This window comes from Rhopalosiphum maidis, chromosome 2 (assembly GCF_003676215.2).
Source record: "Rhopalosiphum maidis isolate BTI-1 chromosome 2, ASM367621v3, whole genome shotgun sequence".
NCBI lineage: Eukaryota > Metazoa > Arthropoda > Insecta > Hemiptera > Aphididae > Rhopalosiphum > Rhopalosiphum maidis.
The window spans coordinates 74,004,835-74,026,485 of record NC_040878.1 but is presented as its reverse complement, the minus strand read 5'-3'; the positions used below and the strand labels follow the sequence as shown (position 1 = coordinate 74,026,485).

Genomic DNA, 21,651 nt, shown 5'->3' with positions numbered 1-21,651 from the left:
TATTATTTAATTTTTAATTTCTATTACAAACATGGAATTAAAATATATACTTCTGTCAGTATCAATATTAATGTCGCAACTGTATGTAACATTTGGACTCAGATTATAATTCAATTTAAAAAATATAATATATTACTTAAATTCTTAAATTGTATATTTTTTCAGAATATAATATATTTTATCTAGAAACAGAGAACAAAAATAATTTGTTTTATATCTAACAAAAGCTTTTATCATTGAAGAATCATATCGAAACCATTCTAATCGATTTATGACTATAAACGTAAATGAAATGTTCGCATCGTGCAATTTCTATTATAGATGCGAATACTAAGATTTAGATGTTTAGTTATGCGATAAAAACAAGTTGAAATGTCGACTATATGATTTCAGAACTGTAGTGTAATCTTATCTATTCAGATGGAAAATAATATTTTGATTCTCAAGTATATAATGGGAGTATGCAATAAAGAGTGAAATCACTTATCACACAGAGTGGAAAAATATTAAAATATACCATTCAGTGAACATTTTTGTCAGAAATATTTTAGTGTCGAGTGTTTCAAAACATGAACAATATCTGACCAGATTACAAATGTAAAAATAAATGAATAAATAAATGACGAAAAAAAAATCGCATAAAATTTCTCTAGGGTTAAGCACTTACATCTACAAAGGTCAAAGTCGGTTAAATAAAAACTATGTCGGTATTCTCTATTTGTTAGCAGCCATTGGCAAATAACATGCACCGTGATGTTCAGCGATCCTTTATTCTCTTCTACTACGTAATAAAAATATTATAAAAGTAGATAAATATTTAAATAGATTAAATGTCATCTGTGGCAGCGAAATGTTTCTCTTCTCTCAATATTACAACAGTCGTTTGTATAATAAAGGTACTCGCGTTAATAATAATAAACATAATAAAAAAATATTAAGCCCTACGGTCTGTTTGACGCATTTTACGGTCTCAATGGTTGGTTGACTTGACGGACCTACTTACTATCGGTTACATTTCTATACTATACTGAGTGTTTCACCAAGCATTTTCACTCATTTTTTTTCTTGGAATCCTTTAGTTATTCAAAATATAATTTTTGGAATTTTTACTTATACTTAAGGAACATATTTTAAAATACTTATGATTTTTGTATTATTTAAGGAGTATACCGTAAAGATGAAAACTTCAGTTTTTTAAACAATAACCTTTTTAATTAATAAATATATCAATATTATTAATATCTTTTATTAATAACGATAAATAATTAACATTCGTGATTTGTAAAAATGGTCCAATTGTAATAAATATTAGATCCACTATTACATTTATTTTTTATTTTTATAATACCATTTTCAAGAACAATTGACTTTTCTATGGAACATTTTAATATCTGAAAAACAACTCGTTTGAATTTGAAACTAAATATTAGATATTCACTAAATAGTTTACAGTTATGGTGAGAGGGGAAGTTATGTTTTATCGCTTGTATCGCACAGAACACTCATTGAGTACCTAATACAAAAAAGAACTTGAAAATATGGCATATTAATTAAAAATTTGATATAATTCAATAATAATTCATTATTCATCGAGGTGATGGTTATTATGTTATTGGTAGTGGTCATACTACTTACATGCAAAAAACCGTTTGTCACTGGATCATCAAACATTTTTATATAGACAGATTTGTGAGCAAGTGTACATAAGTTAGATATTGTATTTTTTGTGGTGTCAAAGCGGCGACGAGCGATCGCTGAAACTGAGGCTAAAGTAGGTAGAAAAATGAACATTAATTTCAACTAAAAGATGTTGGATAATATTATAATACAATAGTTTTGACTTGTAACGAACTTCTCCTTTTTCCCCATCGAGGTCCGTATGTCATCTGTAAAGTGTCCGTTCATTAACCGCAAGCCGCAGGTCCGATTTAAACAATATTATTATTGTGATCGCTCTCATTTAATAAAGAAATAACATGGCCAGAGGACTTGAGGCTATATGCTCGGGTTTCCACTGCTCATGTGTAGGTTGTGCGTAACCCATGAAACTATATTAACGAGATAAAATGAAATGAAATCTATTATTTTCCAACACATGCATCTTCCATAGTCTAAATTCGTGGAAATAAAATCAATGTTTTCGTGTTCTTTTTAATTATATATCCGGTTAATTTATTAATATTTATACTATTTATTTTTTCTATAATACAATTTGTATACAAAATTTCAAAATTATCGTCATGCGAATCCGTGTATTTGAAATTTACAGCGCATACGTCGTCGGTAAAATATGTTAATTTTTATATTTTGTCGTTATTGATGTGAAAAATATTTCACGATAGTTATAATATATATTTATATAAAAGAAAGGTTCCCATTCTAGTCTAGTATAATCTCCAATATTACAGATAATTTCAAAAAAGGAAATACACGACCGACACAACTTCGAAAACCGAAAAACTGAGAAACAATACCTATACATATACACGTTGGTACATTACACACGTGATGCCATCTGTTCAATTATTTCGGTGACATTTTTACAAAAACAGTGGTCGGAGTTGAGTAATAAAGCTTCCCAGTATCTATTTATTATAATATATAGCGATACAATATATTTAATTTTACAAAATACACGCGGTAACTACACACGTAATTACTGAATAGACTACGTCACCGCCCTGTTAAATATAGCCATTCACAATCGCTGAACCATACAATATTTTCATGTCTCATCGAAAGTTGTAATGTTTAAAGAAGCTATCATGTTTTTCCGTAAACTTGTACGGTTTACCAGCCATTACCAGGTATCTAAAATGACTTAATCCCAACTCTGGGCAATTCATTTTTTTTCCGAACCGTTCGCTATTATAGATGTCTGCAACCGAGAGCGCACCACCACCACCACTTTCCTCATAACAACCAACATTTCATCAAGTAATCTATAATGTAACTTATAGGCTATAGCCATGGCACAAAGTTGTTGTGAGATCATCTTTCATCACTCAACGTTTCATATCACAGTGTATGGTAAAGATAGGTACTATTAAAATTTAATTTTACAGTTAATTATTTACATCGATAACAAACGAGTATTCATAATATTCATCTTATACATGCGTAATACCTACTTCATTAGCAGTAAACAATTTACAAGATAATATAACTTGTACAATATTTATAAAATTATTATAACATGTGCGTGTACAGTAGATGCTAATATTTAAAAAAAAAACTCAGCGTGCCCTTATATATGTATGATATAAGCAATAAGTAGGAACACTAGGAATCATTCGAAATAATGTATGCTAAATTAAATGTGATATGATGATGATACTGGATGATCATGTTAAACGTAAAATGTTCATAATTCACAGTCGAAAATAATAACACTTTTTTAATATCTCCATTTGATATGTGCTCGAAACGTACTTAACGTATATACACAATAAAGTACAATTTTCTTCGTTCGATTTTCAACCAAAAGCATATTACTAAAATCGGAGTATTCACTTCCTTGGAAATATGTTTTTTTCTGGAATAAAAACGCATAGTTTTCAAAACAGAATGGCTTTTTTGCTCAGATTGGAATCATAGATGAACATCAATAAAAATATCATGTCATTGTTTTATATCTAAGATGTATTAAAATATGTATACCTAATTTAAATATGATGATATGCCAAACAATTGTCATGATTTTGAAGTTTTTTGAACCATGTTTCTTAAATTATGATTACATTTTTTATTGAAAATTGAAAAAAACAAATTTTGTAAGTTTCATGACTACTATATAACATATATTAATGACAAAAATCAAAAATGGAATAAATTAAATCAGTAAACAATTAAAAATTACGAACTTCTCTAACTGTATCGGTGCTGCCGATAATATAGTATACAAAATATAACATACTCGTTTGAGATTACAAGTAAATTACCTCAGAATTTACGTATTTTATATGTTATATATTATTAGATCCTACGCAGAGCAAGGATCTATGCCTTATGTTTGTATATTAATTTGTGTATTTTTTTCCACAGTTAATTCTTTTCTGTATCTACCAAGTATCTAGTATAAATCTAGTACAAAATATCAATAAGTTTACTACTTTGCTTCAATTGATGGGAAATTTAATAAATATAGTAGAAAAAGAGATTTTTAAATTATCGGCATTTTACTAAATGCATCTTTCGAATATTTCTAAAATAAGTAATGAATATACGTGAAAAAGTTTTATGAATTATACATAATGTTACAACATTATGTTCTTGTCTAGATTAATTATAATGTTATAGGTATATATTATATTTGTTTTAATTGAAAAGTATTTTTAGGTATTTTTTTTTAAATATAAACATTTTTAGTGATATTAGTGGAAAAAAATATTGATCATATTTAGTTAAACTGAGTGGTGTACAATCTTGTTTATCAAATGCAATGACACCAATCATTGTTTTTATAATTAAACACATCCATTGACTCATATTTTATTATTATTTTTTTTTTTTATTGGTCTGTATTCCCATATTTTTATTAACTAATAATAAATTTATTTTTATTTCTATAATTATTAGCAAAAAAATAGGTATAAACAATTTATTTAACAAACATCTCAACGTTTTTTTTTGTTTTGAATTTTATCGCAACATCTAAGGATATTATGATAAATTATGCAATATAACTATCCTAGAAAAACATCTGCATTAAATTTCCATTTGGAAATTCCGTAATAAGTATTTTATAAAACATTTTTATTACCTTATAAAGTGTTTTATATATATATATTATAAACATAAAACACATCAATATAAAATCAATAGTATTTTATGTTTTAAATATCAAAAAATAATTACAATTTTAGAAAAAATATAAAGTAATTTTAAGTATTCTCAATTCATGAGTTGAAAAAAAAAACATTCTAATAATTTTATTATTATTTTGTTCTTAGTTAAATGCTATAATATTATTCATATTCGTTTGTCTAAGTATACAATGAGTGAGTTTAAAGCAATCCCGAGATGATTTTTTTTATTGAGTACTGAATTACTTAGTATTTCTAATTTAATGTTCGTCGTATGAAAACGATTATACTGTGTTAAGTATATTATAATAACAGTTATAAATTATAACTTATTATTTATATTGATTTACTACATAATAAGTGGTCATAGAAAAGTCTTTTTATATTTAGCAAATAATTTTAGACAGAGTTTCTACTAAATCCATTTTTTACTGTAATAAATAATTTCGCACATTTAAATAATAATATTTATTAACTAACCATAACGAAATAATTGTGAAACACATTGTATAAAAGTTAAATATTATTTTATTATTTTAATGATTGTAAAACGTATTTGGTTTTCGATTTCCTCTTAAAAATAAAAATGTAATTTTACTAACTACATAAACAATATTCGCAGAAAACAAATTTCAAATGATAAATTTAATAGTAATATATATTTAGTTAATAAGAAAAAAATAATTATAATACAATTGCGCACAATCTAAAATTATGAACATTAATACATGTACATAAATTGATTATATATAATCATAAAATTCAATAAAAGTCATTATTTATGATTCAAGGGTAATATAATTACAACTATACATAAAAATGAGTGGTGCGAGTTGTTATTTTATTGAAAAATATCAATAAGTGTCTAAAAATATATACATATTTAAACTGTTATGAGTAACGGAAACTCAATTGTTAGTCTTCCTATAAAAACTATGTAATGTTTGTGATACTCTCTATAATTACTCTATATATTTGGCATAATATATATATGCATGTGTGTGTGTTTTATAAATGTATGAATTATTATAATCGACATATCGTTGTTTATAATTATATTCAAATCCTAGGATTAGAAAAATATAATAATAATAATAATAATCATAATTTAAATTTAACTGAATTAGAAGGATTGTCAAAAATTAATAATTGTTTCCGCAAAAAATCATATAGTTTATGAATTTTTTAATGTGTATTCACGTTTCCAAGATCAAACGTGAACCTTTAAATGCATTTTTTTTCTAATCCAACAAAAAAGAAAATCATTACCTGATCAAAATGGATTGTCCTCTAGATTTTTCACAAAGGAGGGGGGAAACTTTTATTCGACACGCTTTTAACAATGTTGAGTGTTCCTCACTCACTACCGCTAAAAGCTTAAGCAGATTTCGCAAAGTACCGAGAGCGTTTTATGCGAAATAATTATTTCCCCTAAACCCACAGCCATCGATAGACGACAACGATCGTGTTGATAAATAATTTGACTACGTATATCTGTAAAATACTGTCTTACTCGATACAACAATTATTATACAATACAATACTACTGAAATATCATTATCATACGATCATTTATGTGAATACGTATGTAAGAAAAAAAAAATATATTGATAAATGTCTAAATTTTTTGTTTATTTATTTTTTTTATTTCCGCCACGTCTAACGCGATGTTATTTTCGATTTGACTATGCAACACGAGATATCGTTCGAATAACGATAGGCATCCGCTAATACGACCGACGGCGACTATACTGCAGCGTGGTCGGTGCGAACGTTTCGAGAATACTACCAAATCACCAGCGCCGGCGCCAGTTCTGCAACGCACAACCCTTCCGCGCGTATATCCACACCCCGACCCGACCGCTTGGTGCTGTGCCTTTTTTTTCTCCCTTCAATTATTCCTCCCTCTATTTTTCTCTCTTGTTCTTCTTCTATTATTTTTTCGGCAAAATTTCACAAGGATTACATGGCTGTTTTGACATTTAGACGATGTCGCTGCAGAGAGAGAGAGAGAGAGACACACACACACAGAGATAGCGTGATAGAAGGGAATGTAATGGATACTGCCGACTCGTGTGTAATAAGCATCACTGTTCGCAACAGGTGAAATGGAGATCGTTTTCTTCAAAACTCACGCTCAATAATTGTTCGAAATTGAATCCCTAAACCGTAGCACCGCACTATGATTACGAACTGTGCTGTTTCGCACTCGACAACGAAAACAACAAAGAAAAACGTGTTTTATTTGAACATTAACGACGAAGTAATAATAATAAAGTAGATAACCAATCTGCCGAGTATATTTCTTAATTGAATCAATCACTGGAATGTATGTGTTCGATTTCAATTCAATGATGAATTATTGCGAAATACGATTTTGGACGAAGACCTTCTATGAGTCTATAAGTAAATTGTTTGAAACGTTATTTTACGCGTGAATATCCAATTATTCTGTCATCATCTCAGCTTCATACTTAAAAGTAAAATAGTTTTAAAATGCTATTGATTATTTTAAAAAATACTGAGCATGTTCATTGATAATCTTACAAAAATATCAATAAAATCACTTATTCTAACAAAAACCTTCATCAACGTTAATGAGTAGAGTATTTTTTTTTACTATAAAATGTGTCTTCAAACACACAATTTAAAATTTAAATAAAAAACGTAAATCGTTTTAAAATTAATATATTTATCGCTCCACTTAGTCTACAATGAAATTAAAACAAAATCCCATAGAAGGCATTATATTTAAAATATAATTATTTTGCTAGTTCACCGCAATCGGTGGCGATGTAATATTATTCCAGTGTTGAGTCGATGCATATTTAAAATAATTTATTATACGTGATTTGTTATTTTTTTTCTTATACAGTCCAGTCGTGACAACATAGCATGAGCTCGCCAATTTGAAAAAGTTGATGTTCCAAATTTTTTTTTTTTACTTTTTGAGAAATCTCTACTAAATCTAACGAAATATTATAGTCTCATAATTTCAAAGTTAAATACTAAATAGGAATCTTTAAATGGTGAGGCTTATATCGTTTATATCAAGTAATAATACGAACTCAATTAAAATTGTACTCATGACACAAACTGCATTTATTAATATATTTATTCATTATCATCATAGTGATTTGTATTATTAATTATATATTCATTTTTAGAGTGTGAAATAATTTAAGTTTAAATTAAAAATGAACTGTAATTAAATGAATTGAAATTTATTACAAATCGATAAATTGAATTGAATTAAAATAAAATCAACATTTTACCTGAATGTTTTTAACTATCAATTTAAGGTACACATTTAATGTATGTTATGATGGATTATTAACATTTCTAAGAAACCAAAAAACAGAAATCAAATTTTACAAGAATAATGTATAGGAAAATAGATTAATTTGTTGTTTAAGTACCTGATGATTTAATAATGAAGATAAAGGAAAATAGCTTATTTACAAGACAAATATATATATATTATATTAATATTGACTTATAAAAAAATATATTATTGAAGTAATGTGTCTTAAGTATAAAAATTGTGTTAAATATTATTATAGTACAACAAACTTAAAATGTGTATAAACAACAGTTATATTCGAATAAATTATGAAATATATTTAGCTTGTTCATGTGTTGTACCTTAAACTGTAGTGATGTGTATATATTATTTGAGGATAACTGGATTTCAATTGTTTATATATTGTAATAATGTGTGATATATAATATATATTTTTGTTTGAAGAAATGAAAAAGAATTGAATGTTTTTATTGTATTCAATTGATATGTGTTTCAAAAATTAATTTTAATTATATCTATCTGTCTGAAATATGCAGCTCATGTTTTTTATGAAACAAAGTAAAATGTACCACGAAGGCTATTTAGATACCATGCTGATATCCATATTACAATTAAAAACGATAATAATTATTAATTATACTTCATAGTGTATAATAATATGTTTGCATTCCATATCATAAAAAAAAATTGAAAATATAATTAATACGAAATTGATGTATGCAGTTGATAAATATACAAAAAAAAAAAAAAAAAAATATTGAATGTGTAAAAAGTTAACAAAAAAAAAAATTTAATTAACCATACAAAATGTTGTTATTTTTTATTTTAATTTACAAATAATTACAATTTACAAAATAAATAAATTGTTTATGCGTTTTTGCAATATTGTTTAAAAATGTTTTAAATTTGATTATAAATTTAACTATTACTTAAAAATATATTAAACTCGTTTATGAATTTTCATATTCTTTTATAAATTGCTATTGGTAATCTTAAATGTTTGAAGTTTTCATAGTTTAAGTGTTCTCGCGTTGAAAACTTTTTCATAACTCAAAGTTATTTTTTATCACGTCATTCTCCTTGTCAACCATAAGAATAAATAATATTATTTTTACACACTTCAATAAGTTTATTGTTCAAAAATTTGTTTATGATGAATTATTGAAAAATAATATTGGCAATACTATTTTATATAATAACCTTGATAATATAACTAAACCATATTCTGTCGATATAATATATACAAATATATGTATATTTTTATGAACAAATAATATTACCTCTACATTTTATCATTTTATTCATTTCTTATACAATTATATTTATGAAAATATACACAATAAATTGTGTTAAAATTTGTTGTGAATGTTTACTGCGTGTAAAGTATTTACCTTTTGTTGACTTTGTGATAGATGAAACGTTTTATATTGACTCTCAGATATGTCTTAAGCATCCATAAGTTCCCTGACAACCAGACGTATGCTGTGTATTCACACAGTCTCGAGACAGCGGATTGCCCTGTATACAATGGCCTGGTTTCTATAAACGTCAGATGAACAGGTGTAACGTTTTCGCGAATGAGTATTCCAAAGTTCCGCAACTTCCAGCGGAATATATTATTAACCCGACCAAAAACTCTCACTAAAAATATTTCCGGCGTTTTCGCTCACCCGTCTCATGTCACCAATCTCAAGTTATTAAGCAACCGTCGCGGCATATTATTTTATTCACCTTATTCCAACAGCTCTGAGAAAAATTTCTCTCATTAAAATGTATTAATTCAACCATCCATCTTTCCCTCTCATTACTTCTTTCTCGATCTCGGTATTTCTCTATCCGTCTCGTTTTTTTTTTTTTTTTTTTTTTTATTTTAGTTGACCGAAAAATAATCTAATTATGTCTATGATTGTAATATTAACCCATAAAGGTTAATACTATTATTATCATTTTGTGTACACAAAATATATTTGTACGGGTTTTTTATACACTACGAGCTGTATTATCCGGCGATAAATGAAACCGATATTGCCAATCCACCTTCGGCGAATAGTAATAATAGTAACTTTATCCTTTACGTGAACCAATAGCAAGCAAAAATAAACGAATATATGGTTACTGGTTATAATTTTAATATTATTAATACTGAGTAAAGCCCACCTATAAAAACTGGTTTAATAATCTATAATAATATAAACATTTTCTTGAATCGTCAAAATCGAACGAGTATTTTTTTTTATTTTACGTTTAAACCTCAGCCATACAGTCTGTCTTTTATATAATATAATAGCTATTACTCGTGGTTGCTATTCCAATACGTTTATGATCCGTCCGAGATTCTAAATAATATGTGTTCAAAATATGGGGAAAATTAATCAAAAATTGTATATTTAAATATAATCTGACTAATAATATCTGTACTAGTCGACCATATATTATATAGTGTATATACATATATGTATATCAATTCGTTCAATTCAGTTGAATTATTCTTCTATTGTTTTTTTTTTTTTTTGTTAAAATTGGCCGTGGATTTTAAAGTACTTTTATATAAACCTCAACCATAGACTTTACCTTATATATTATAAAATGGTCGTTACTCAATTTTACATTCATATAGAATAGCTTTGTTATCCTAAATAACAAAATTAAACGCAATACAGAAAATAATATATAATCATAAAAACTGTTTTATTATTTGCAACAAATGGCAATCTTATATATAAGAAGCAAACAATATTAAATTGTCGTGAGCGCTGAAATAATATGTATACATAATACACCCCATGTGGGTTGAAAACAAAGCTACAAATTCATATCGAGTCTCAAGTAATCTATTAATATAATTTTTTTTGAAAACGATTCAGTAGTTTTTTTTTTACATAAGACAAAGGAATGAATGAACGAAACATTAATTTTTTTATAATATAACAGTAATACAAATAGTTAAACATTTTTAATTCCATTCCATCCGCATATATATTATAAAATAATATAATATAAAATAAATCATTTAATTTAGTGTTTTTCCAAGAAACGCACTATAAGAGATACTATAATATGCAATTGTCGAAAAGAAAATTAATATTATGAATTTCTGAGCTGCTAATAACGGGCTATATATATAATTTTTGTTAATTATTCATTCAACTAAAGTGTCGTAATATTATTGTTATTTATAGATTTTAAATTAAAAAAAAAAAAAAAAATGCTTTTAAGTGACTTATAACTGCGCTATTATCAAATATTTAAATTAACTTAAACACATATTTATAAAAAAAAAAAAAAAAAAACAGAATGTAAAAGCAATAAAGGATTTTAAAATAAAATACAATTTTTAAGTCAAATGTATTTCAGTATTTAATAATAACCTGTGAAAAAACCTTACTACGAATATAAAAATAAAATTTTATAAACAAATCGTGTTTCATACAAATGTATTTCAATGCGTTTACTAATTTGCGTTACACTAGAGAAAGTAATAATTATGTTTTATTTTTTACTCATCTTTTCACTATTTTCCTTCAAAAACAGTTCAAAGACAAATATTATTATTATTGAAAAATATATTCTCGAATTCTCTTTAAAATGCATTCTACTTCGTTTTTCCCCTTTAATACATTTGTTTGAAAATGTTCTAAACATATTTAAAAAAAAACTCGTACCTATGTATTTAAAATAAAATGACCAACGTGGTAATAAAGTAATAAGGTTTTTATGTTTTTCTTATAGTCGTATAAATCTAATAGTTTATGAATAGTAATGTGAATCATGACTTTTAAAGTTATTATTTTCTTATAAATAATAATAATGTATATATTATATTATTATCGGTTTTTGATTTTGGCCCGAGTACAAGCCATTCGATCGCATATTTTTAACCTACTCACGTGAGTATGTTACGATATCATAAAATTGTTTCATTTACATTTTATACGGTTTTTACAGCCGTTTACCTGACCATAAACCATTGTGTTTTTCTATTACATATTAAAATGTTATAGAATAGATAGAAGAAAATATTAACATGATAATAATATGTTTCAAACTATGTATACTTGACCGTGTGACGTGTAACCAACAATGATGTTTGATTCCTAATCAAATTATAATTTCTTGTCATTAGACACAATGTACAATATAAAATCATAATAAATATATGTAACTTTTAAAACATATTTCACTGTACATTTTGTATTATTCTAAGTCAATAAATATATACTTATCGTCTGGGAGCGTTTTCGAATTGTGTCGTTTATAATTCGAGATATTTTTGAAATGTGTTCAGTGGTAATAATGGTAGCGAAATGTTAAATCCGGGATCATCATTATTTATTATTTATATAATATATATTATTTTTTTTATTTTACTCGGGAATACGATATTATAACCGGCATAATTAAAGCTAAATACACTGAAAAATTGAAATGCTATTGGATTTATTATTTTTTATAGGTTAAAATTTAATTTATTTTAAAGAAGTCTATTTTTAATGAAATTTTAATTAAGAATGATGCTAGTACATAACTATGAAAACCGTTCAGAGAAAAAAAAATATAAAATGTTAATTAGAATTTTTTTTTTTTTTTGAGTTTTAAACAAAAAAAAAAATAGAAAATGATCAGAATAATGGCTGTCGTTTTATGTGCATATCACAGTTATCAAAAAAACATATTGAACTTTTTATTGCCATGTTCCATTGACAGTGTACGGTTTAAAGCGTTATTTAAATCATTTAAATTGGATAATTTTAAATTTAATGTACATCAAATTAAAATATGAGTAAACATTATACTAAAATACATTTTAGTTGCATGCATTTATTTAACTTTTATAAAATAAAACATCTATTTATGAAAACTACATTAAATCGATCAAAGGTCTGATGGAAAATTTGGAAATTGACAAAGAGTTATAAATAGTTATAACTATGCTTAAATTTTATTTAAATTTTTTTATGGTTATCAATATTATTATCATTGATTGTGGTATTTTAATTTTATAAAAATATTTAGTTTAGTAGAGGAATAGGTAATAATGTGTAATTTCATCTTGAATTGATATTAATGATACTATGTACGTCGACTTAGTGGAAAACGAGCAGCTATAAAGGTAAGAGTAATAATTGTATAAATTATAATTATTTAGTATACACAAGACTCGCCTGTTATACAAATTAAATATAATTTCAATGTAATCAACATGTATAGAAATTTAGAAAATTCAATCTTTGTATGCACTATATATATGTTAATGATTTTATTATAGACTCAGTACGCATGACTTACATCTAAATCATTTTTTAAAAATATCATATCGAAAAAATAATTTTAGCTTAGATTTTAATTTATGTAAATATGTATTTAATCATTTTTTATCAGGCAAAGTAAAGAAATTTTTAGAATGAATATTTTTCATACAAACTATAATATTATACAGTTACACTTGAATAACTTATTGAGTAGGTATACAATATCTTTGTTTCAAGTTTTTATTAATAATTATAAGTATACATATATATTAGTCCTTATTGTAGTAGATTAATAATTATAATATTACACGATTATATTGCTGGAATAGTATTTTAATTTAAAACGTTATTATAAAAAATATAATAAATAATCTATCGTATCCGAACTGATAAGGTGCTTATATTTTTATTTTTATTTAATAACAACTTATAAAAAAAAAAGGTACTCGCCATAAAAAAATACTATCACTATTATAACAATCTAAATTTTTTATATATATATTTATATAAAAAAAATATGTAAATATATTATACAATGCTCCAAGAATAAAACTCTTTTGGTAAAAATGAATTGTCATTAAAATAACAACATTTAAATTTTAAATTTATGAATTTGATTAATGAAAAATCTGAGATGGGAAAAAATACAATACCTATTGTAAATAACATACTTACTAGTCTTTAATTTTTGTACAGTATATTCAGATAATGAAACTATAAAATTCAGAAAATAGGAAAATTTAAAACAAAAGTTTTATCATAATATTAAATTATAACAAATAATGATTTATTATAAAGTTCTTAAACATTTAGGTTACACTTATAATATAAATATTTATTTATAAATAAGGATTACCAAAATTATAAAATCATATTTTATAAAATGAATATAATATTTATACAACAGCCATATCTAGTGTTCAAATGATATACAATTTCGCAAGTTAATTTTTCAGTAAATTTTTCAAAATATTTCAGTGACTTGAGACATAACAATATATACCTACTATAAGATAAATTAATGAATTATGCATTGGTTATAATTGTATAAAATATATTTTTATAAAAAAAAAAAAAATAAAGATAAGATTTAAAAAAATAAAAAATAAATGTTTTACTATTATTAAAATCTTATATAATTTTGTCCATCTTACCACAATAACTATAGTTACGTATTGGTTTTCCGAGAGTGCTTGCTTTAGCTGACAATTTTATTACTCACATCGATTTCTTTTTCATGTCGCACCATATTTTTAAGTAAAATCTTTATGTAGCATTAAGTACTGCTATCAATTATTCATAATATTATATATAGTTGTTATGGATTTCGCTACTATTTAAATTTTAACTGTCATGTAATTATTATAACTTATTGTACTATTATTCTAAAGGGTTTTTTTTACATATCTATAAATAAATAAATATAAATATTATTTATTTTAGGATAATATATAACGTAGTTAGTTTCAATAGACGTATATTATTACTAAATCATTTTTGTATTTATTAACAAAGGAATACTTTTTCAAAACAAAATTTAATTCCTATATTTATGTATTAGGTATATTTAATGAAGGTTAATGATGTTGAAAATATCATATTACCCGTAATTTATAATGAAATGGTCATATTGATTTCTACAGTATTTATAATAATTAAAAATAAAAATTATTTATTACAGTACTTTTGATTTATTTAAAAATTTAAAATCGATTTTATACGAAGGCATAATTTTATCCATTGTTATTTACAATTATTATTCATAAACCAATGTTTAAAATTCCGATAAAAAAATACAAGCACACACATAAAAACTGAAAACAGATTCTATTAAATAATATTTTGTTAGCCTTTCAACTATTTGTAAATACGAGCCAATAAATTTTAAATTAATTAAAATGATAATGTGTATTTTATGTTTTTATTAATTGCATGGCTATTGGACATGACAAATATTTCGTTTAAAATATCAAAAATAAATTTAGACTAATATCATATTACTTCTTAATAACTATAACTATCTTAATCTATTTTAAACATTTAAAATGTTTTTTAATGTTGTTTATAAAACGTCTAGACGACAAAACATTCATAACTGTTTTGAGATCTTTCACTTATGAATTATTAACAACATGTAAAGTCAATAATACGACCATATGAATAATTTTTCTTTAATAATCACAGCATACAATTTAAAATAGTAATAATAGTAAAGTAAATATTATAATTCATAAATTATTTGTTGTAATGTACTAAAAAAAAAAATCAATTTTACAAATATTAATAATTTTGTATAAACAAATATGTCCGTATACAGTTTTATTGATATTAATAATAATTGTTTTTTTTTTATGTGTTTAGACATTTAGTTTGCAAGTTTAATCGTTTTTTTTTTAACAAAACAAGATATTTTTATCTTAATTTTTGAACTTGTATCTTATACATTTTTAGTAGTTATCTATTATGTTATAATTTAAATGGATTGAATTTCTTAAGTGTCACGCCTCGCGTACTTGAGTATTTAATTTGAGTACTATGTATTTTGTTCACGTTCAACCTGAATTTCAGCTCTAACCATTATTCAGAAATCTAAATGTTTACATTGCATTGTTTATATTATTGGTTAATGCATATATTGAACGTATAAATTTAATAAAATAATTTTAGTACTATAGAAAAGTCATAGTTTTATTGATTTAATTATTATGTCTCCGAATTAATACTAATACTTATTAATACATGTCCCAGTCATTTTAAATATAATACATACCAATAATTGTATTGTAGTTGCTTAGTACATTTATCATAAACCAAAAACCTTATAACTATGTAGTTACTATCTTATAATACAAAATACTCTTTTAATATACACAAGAAGAATTTAAACTAAATTAGACACATGAAAAATTAAGATTTACAATAATCGTTTTAATTTTTTAATTTAAATTTTACAATTTTTATAACGATACATTAATAATTATTTACAATCTGGTTAATACGAACTATTTATAGCAATTCTTATGGTTAATTAAATTGAAAAAAAAAAACTATAGTACTTCATTTTTTTTTTTTTAACTGAGTTTAATTCGATTTAGTCATTTAATAATTGATAAACTGTACATAAATAGTATAAATAATACACCACTATCGTGGAATTAATTTCTCTATAAATCAGTTTTTTTGTTGTTATGTAAAAAAAAAGTTATTATCCAGCGTATATTAAAAATGTCTTATATATATAAGACTCAAAACATTTATTGTGAAGAATTTTAAATGAAAAAAAAATATTTTAATAAAGTATACCATTATTTTATGAAGTAGGTACTATTACAATCATAATTATTAATTAACGATTATGAATATAAAAGCAGAAGGTAAACTACCTATTCTTTCTGAGACGTCCATAATGATATAATTTGATTAATTATTTTGGTTATCAGAGATATTCTTATCGTGTCATGTATAGATAATGAGAAAACACACAAGTCAAAGCAACCTCACACCTGTCCATTTAATTAAATTTCAGAATAATTTTAGATTTTGATTTGGACTTTAATACTTATCAGTATTGATCTGAACTTAATAAAAACAACTAAAAGTGATTTATATATGCTTAATGATATTATTATGAGTGCATAATATCCTATCTATTTCGATTAAGTTTATATAGAGTTTACTTAACTATTTTAATTTATGATAATTAACACTACTTTAAAAATCATGAATATATTTCATATAACATTAGAATAGTTACCAATTAGGATAATAATCAATCAATTCCACAGACAAATTTATTGCCGGCCAATGTTATTGGACATTTTTAAATGATCATAAATGTACACCATTCAATGATGTTTGTCCAACAGAAACGGCTTGACATTAAAATTTTGGCCAAAGTTGTTACGCGGCGATTTTACTATAATACGGTTTATAATAATTTATTGAAATATATATTTTATATGTATATAATCAGTTATATATATATATATATAACTGACAATAATTTATCGTGTCCAATGGAGTGTAAAGTGACGAAAAGATTAATAGTAAATTATTCATATAACTCGTGTAGCTCACCGAAGAATAAATAAAAAAAGTACTGTCTTGTCATTGTCGTGAATCTGTAAATATAGTTCACGAAAATAAATTATATTAAAATAAAATTGTTGTAACATGCATCTTATTCTCTAATCAATTAAACCAAAAGATATAGGAAAAATTTAAAAGTTGTGGTATTATAATATCATTATGCTTGATTATATTTTAATATTCGATAAAATATTAACAGTTTATTAAAATGATTTATGCGTTACATACGACCAAACCACTAATACTGTTTAATGCGTAGGTAAATACCGATGGGAGATGAATACTAATCCATAATATATTATTTAAAAATATACTTTATATAATAACACTAAGCAAATATAATATAATATGTTAATATACTTTATTTAAACATACGCTTAGTTGAATAGGACATTGAAAGTACCTATGTCCTTTCATTCGACACAGGTTTTAAACGGTCATAGATACTTCTAGAACAGTTTTAAAAGTTATCCATGAATCTGATCGAGAAAAGAATAAATAAGTACAAATCACTTCGATTGATCCAGAAAGGTAATAGTTGTCTACGCCGGGAATCACAACAGAACGAATTCACTTTTTTTTTTCATTATTGTAAGTAACTCATCCTATACTTACTTTATTATTATTTTAAATATCTTAGAGTCCAACCACGTGGTTTATATATATTTTATAGTATGATAATTTGGTACGACGTAGTATTGTGCAATAAACGGTAAAATTGAGGTAAAAATAATACTTCCAATTTCAGGTGAGGTGCAACACGAAAAGCTATTTGTATATTCTAAATATAAGTTCTTGCTTGAACAATATGATTTATTTTTATTATCACTATATTTTTTTTTGTTATTAATTAGTAAGTTTATAGAATAACATTTCATCCAAGATTCCTTTTAAACTTAAGAAGTAATCCCGTTAAACATAGTTTTAAGTTTTCGTGTCCTTATTACTTTATAAAATATGATGATCTCACATTTATTATTAATATGTTCTGAACTCTAAGAGTTTAATATTTTAAAATTTCTTTAGATTTATGAATAGTGTGTACATGTGAATAGTTTTAAATAGTTTTGCAAAGAAGGTGTGTTTTTGTAATCATACTGTTGTAAATTTGGAATAGTATTTTTTTAAATATGCTCATATAAATCTATTCAATTGTTGGTTATAAAATATTATTTTTCTCTTAGCCAATTCAAGAAAAGAGTAAGTTTTCACTGTATTATTTCTATAATGATTTTATCACGAAAAAATATTTATAACTTTTATTTAATATTTTATCTTAAAACACTATATTTTTAGCTTTACCTAAATCACATTTTTTTTTATTAATGTTTTATAATTCATGTTTGACAGAATGTTATGTGTAACTTTTAAGTATAAGGTACGTAAAGTATCAAGCATCCAATTAAATCCGTAAATGATAACAAATCTAAAATGTTATTACGCAATCAGAACACAATGATCATATAATATTATAAAATTTTGTTGTTTTTTCCTAAATCACCTAATTATTAAATTTAATGTATGTAATCAATGTCATGTTTCCCATATCAATGACACGTAGCCAAGTGGCGGATTTGGATTCCGGTAGGACAGTTTTGCAAAAACCTGCATAAAACTGGATTATAGATATTAATCACTGTAATAGTATAGTACAGTAATATTCGAAGTGTCTTAATCCTCTTATGCTCTTGTAAACATATTGCTTACATAATTCTACGTTAGGCAAGTAATTCGTAGTAAACGATCAACGGTGCAAGTATAAACAATGCAATTATGTCAATAAATAATATAATATTGCTACAAGTTATTTTATATAGTGACCATTACAGTTGACCAAAATTAAAGTATTTTGATGCCATGTTATCTTGGATGTATGTGAAATAGAACCTAACTTTCGAAGGATTACAAAAAATAGAGCTATATTGTTTATTTGCGATGATATAATCTTTTAATATCGGATGTGTTGTGGTAATATTATTTCATTTATTTATTTTTTTTTTTAAATTTAATGTTTAAAAGTGTTAGAAATTATTGTTATGAAAGTGATTAGGACAACAAAACCGACGTTGACATCAAGTCGTCAAGTTAAACAGAAATAAAATGTAGTTCATTGTATAATTTAATTTTTTAATTTATTTATAACGTCGTTTTTCCGAAAATGGGTTAATATTTCAAGACTTCTTATTACGAACTATTATTTTATGAGTGGGTCGTAACACATTATTTTTCTTAACAGCGGAATACAAAATATAGGTTTTATTTATAATAATTGAGTAAATACGTTTTGATTCAATAGTAGTATTCAATTATGATTTTCCACTAACTTCAAACCCAAAATAAACACTAAATAAATTACAAAATTAATCGCTCTTGGTTATTTCATACTGTTTAGTAGCATAATGCTTGATATAAGGTTTTACTTTAACCTTATTGTTTGATTTTATAATAAGTTACTTTTATTTTTCTAAAGAAAAATATTTAATTCATTCAAAATTCTTAATCCTACGTATTGTATACCTGCGTATTATTATTATTTGCTTTGTTGGAAATAAATTCACGAATGTGCTTAGTTTTACGAGAAAAAAGATTTTCCACGTTATCGTATTTTGTTTGATTAATTCTTAATGTTGTGGTAGGAATAAAAATGTTTCCGCTAGTACAAATAAAATGGATGTTCTTTATTTATTATTGTTATTATTAATACTGTTTAGATAACTAAAAGGAAATATAACTTTAAAACATTTTTTTATCAATGTTGATAACGAGTAATGAACAGCCTAAACCAATATTTAAATATCATTGCACTTATTAAATATGTACAAGCGAGTATAGTTGATTTGCTGGGATTTCGTTGTAAATACGTTTTGGTCATGAATTGAACGTATTGACAAAATTGTAAAAATAGTTGTACACAATCACTTTTTTTTTCTAATAAGTTTGCGCTACTCAACACTTTCCGAAATTGCCAACGACGTTACGACAATGATTAAATCGAAAATTGGACACGCCACGGCAGACTTGGAGAAAAAGATTAGTAGCCTTCTGCCTTCCGTTAATATATTGACCGGCAACTGATCAAAATCGAACTATGATACAATATTCGCGTGATCTTTAAGTCTTTAAACACCCGTAAAAAGCGTTCTAAAAAAAAAAAGATCATGTCAACTTAAAGTATACATACAAATTCTATACGTGCAATTTGAATAAATACATAGTTAAGCATAAAAATCGTGCTTGGAAATCATCGCTTGTTTGTACGGAGACCAGACACGTATTAAATTATAGTTATGGAGAAAAGAGAGAGAAAGAGTAGCGATTAACATGGTTGTCATTTTCTTATATTGGCAAAGGTATTTGCGTTAAAAATTTTGAAAATCCCTATAATATTCTTGGAAAACTTTTTTTTATTAATCTCGTTATTATGCAACGATCGGCGAACTAAAAAGTACTGTTTCTCGAAGGCTGTGATCGTGTTATTTGATAATAATATATGTTTATTTTTCTTTGTCGAGTATATTTTATCTATATTTTAAAGTTGTATGACAATGTTTACACTTAACGAAATGAATAATGATAAAATTCAAGTTCAATAATTCACATCACTTGTAATACAGTATATCTTAAAAAAAAAAGTGACAGGAATAAACAAAAAATAAATAAAAATATAAACAAATTTATCACTAAACATAAAACGGAGGTATGTACTTGACTTATATAAAATAATAGTTGAGTCAAATTATTCAAATACTTGAAGTGTATGTATTTAGTATTACGGTTAAATTTGTAGAAAATAATTTTTTTTAACATTCAACAATGCATTTTTTTTATAAAATGAAATTTCATTTAAGTAATATATTTTACGAGACTATATTATGGAACCGTATTATTTATATTTTATAATATATATTAAATAACTTTAGTAATTGTATTCTATAAAATAAATTAAATATTACAGAAATGTACATATAGATAAAACCCTTTATATATTGTACATTACATTTAGATAAATACAACTAAACTAGCTAAATTATTTTTTTAAATTATGTAAAGAAATATTTCAGTGATGACAGTGATTAACTAATGAGTATACATCATAATAATAATACAATGTACTATTAAATATTTTAATAATAATTGTATTATATTGTAAGGATAATACTAAACAATTTTAAATTAATGTTTAAAATTATTTTATAGGCATTTT

General features: G+C 24.5%; 1 protein-coding gene across 4 annotated transcripts in view; it reads right to left on the bottom strand.

The window, feature by feature from the left end:
• LOC113551069 (collagen alpha-1(XVIII) chain-like) overlaps nt 1–21,651 on the bottom strand; it is a 229,410-nt gene that overhangs the window by 157,727 nt on the left and 50,032 nt on the right. Inside the window, exon 1 of one of the 4 annotated variants that reach the window (XM_026953104.1) lies at nt 6,075–6,538. The exons of the other annotated variants lie outside the window; for them this stretch is intronic. The gene's annotated coding sequence lies outside the window, so the exon portion shown is untranslated. Of the gene's footprint in view, nt 1–6,074; nt 6,539–21,651 lie in introns of those variants that run through there. 4 annotated transcript variants of the gene reach the window in all.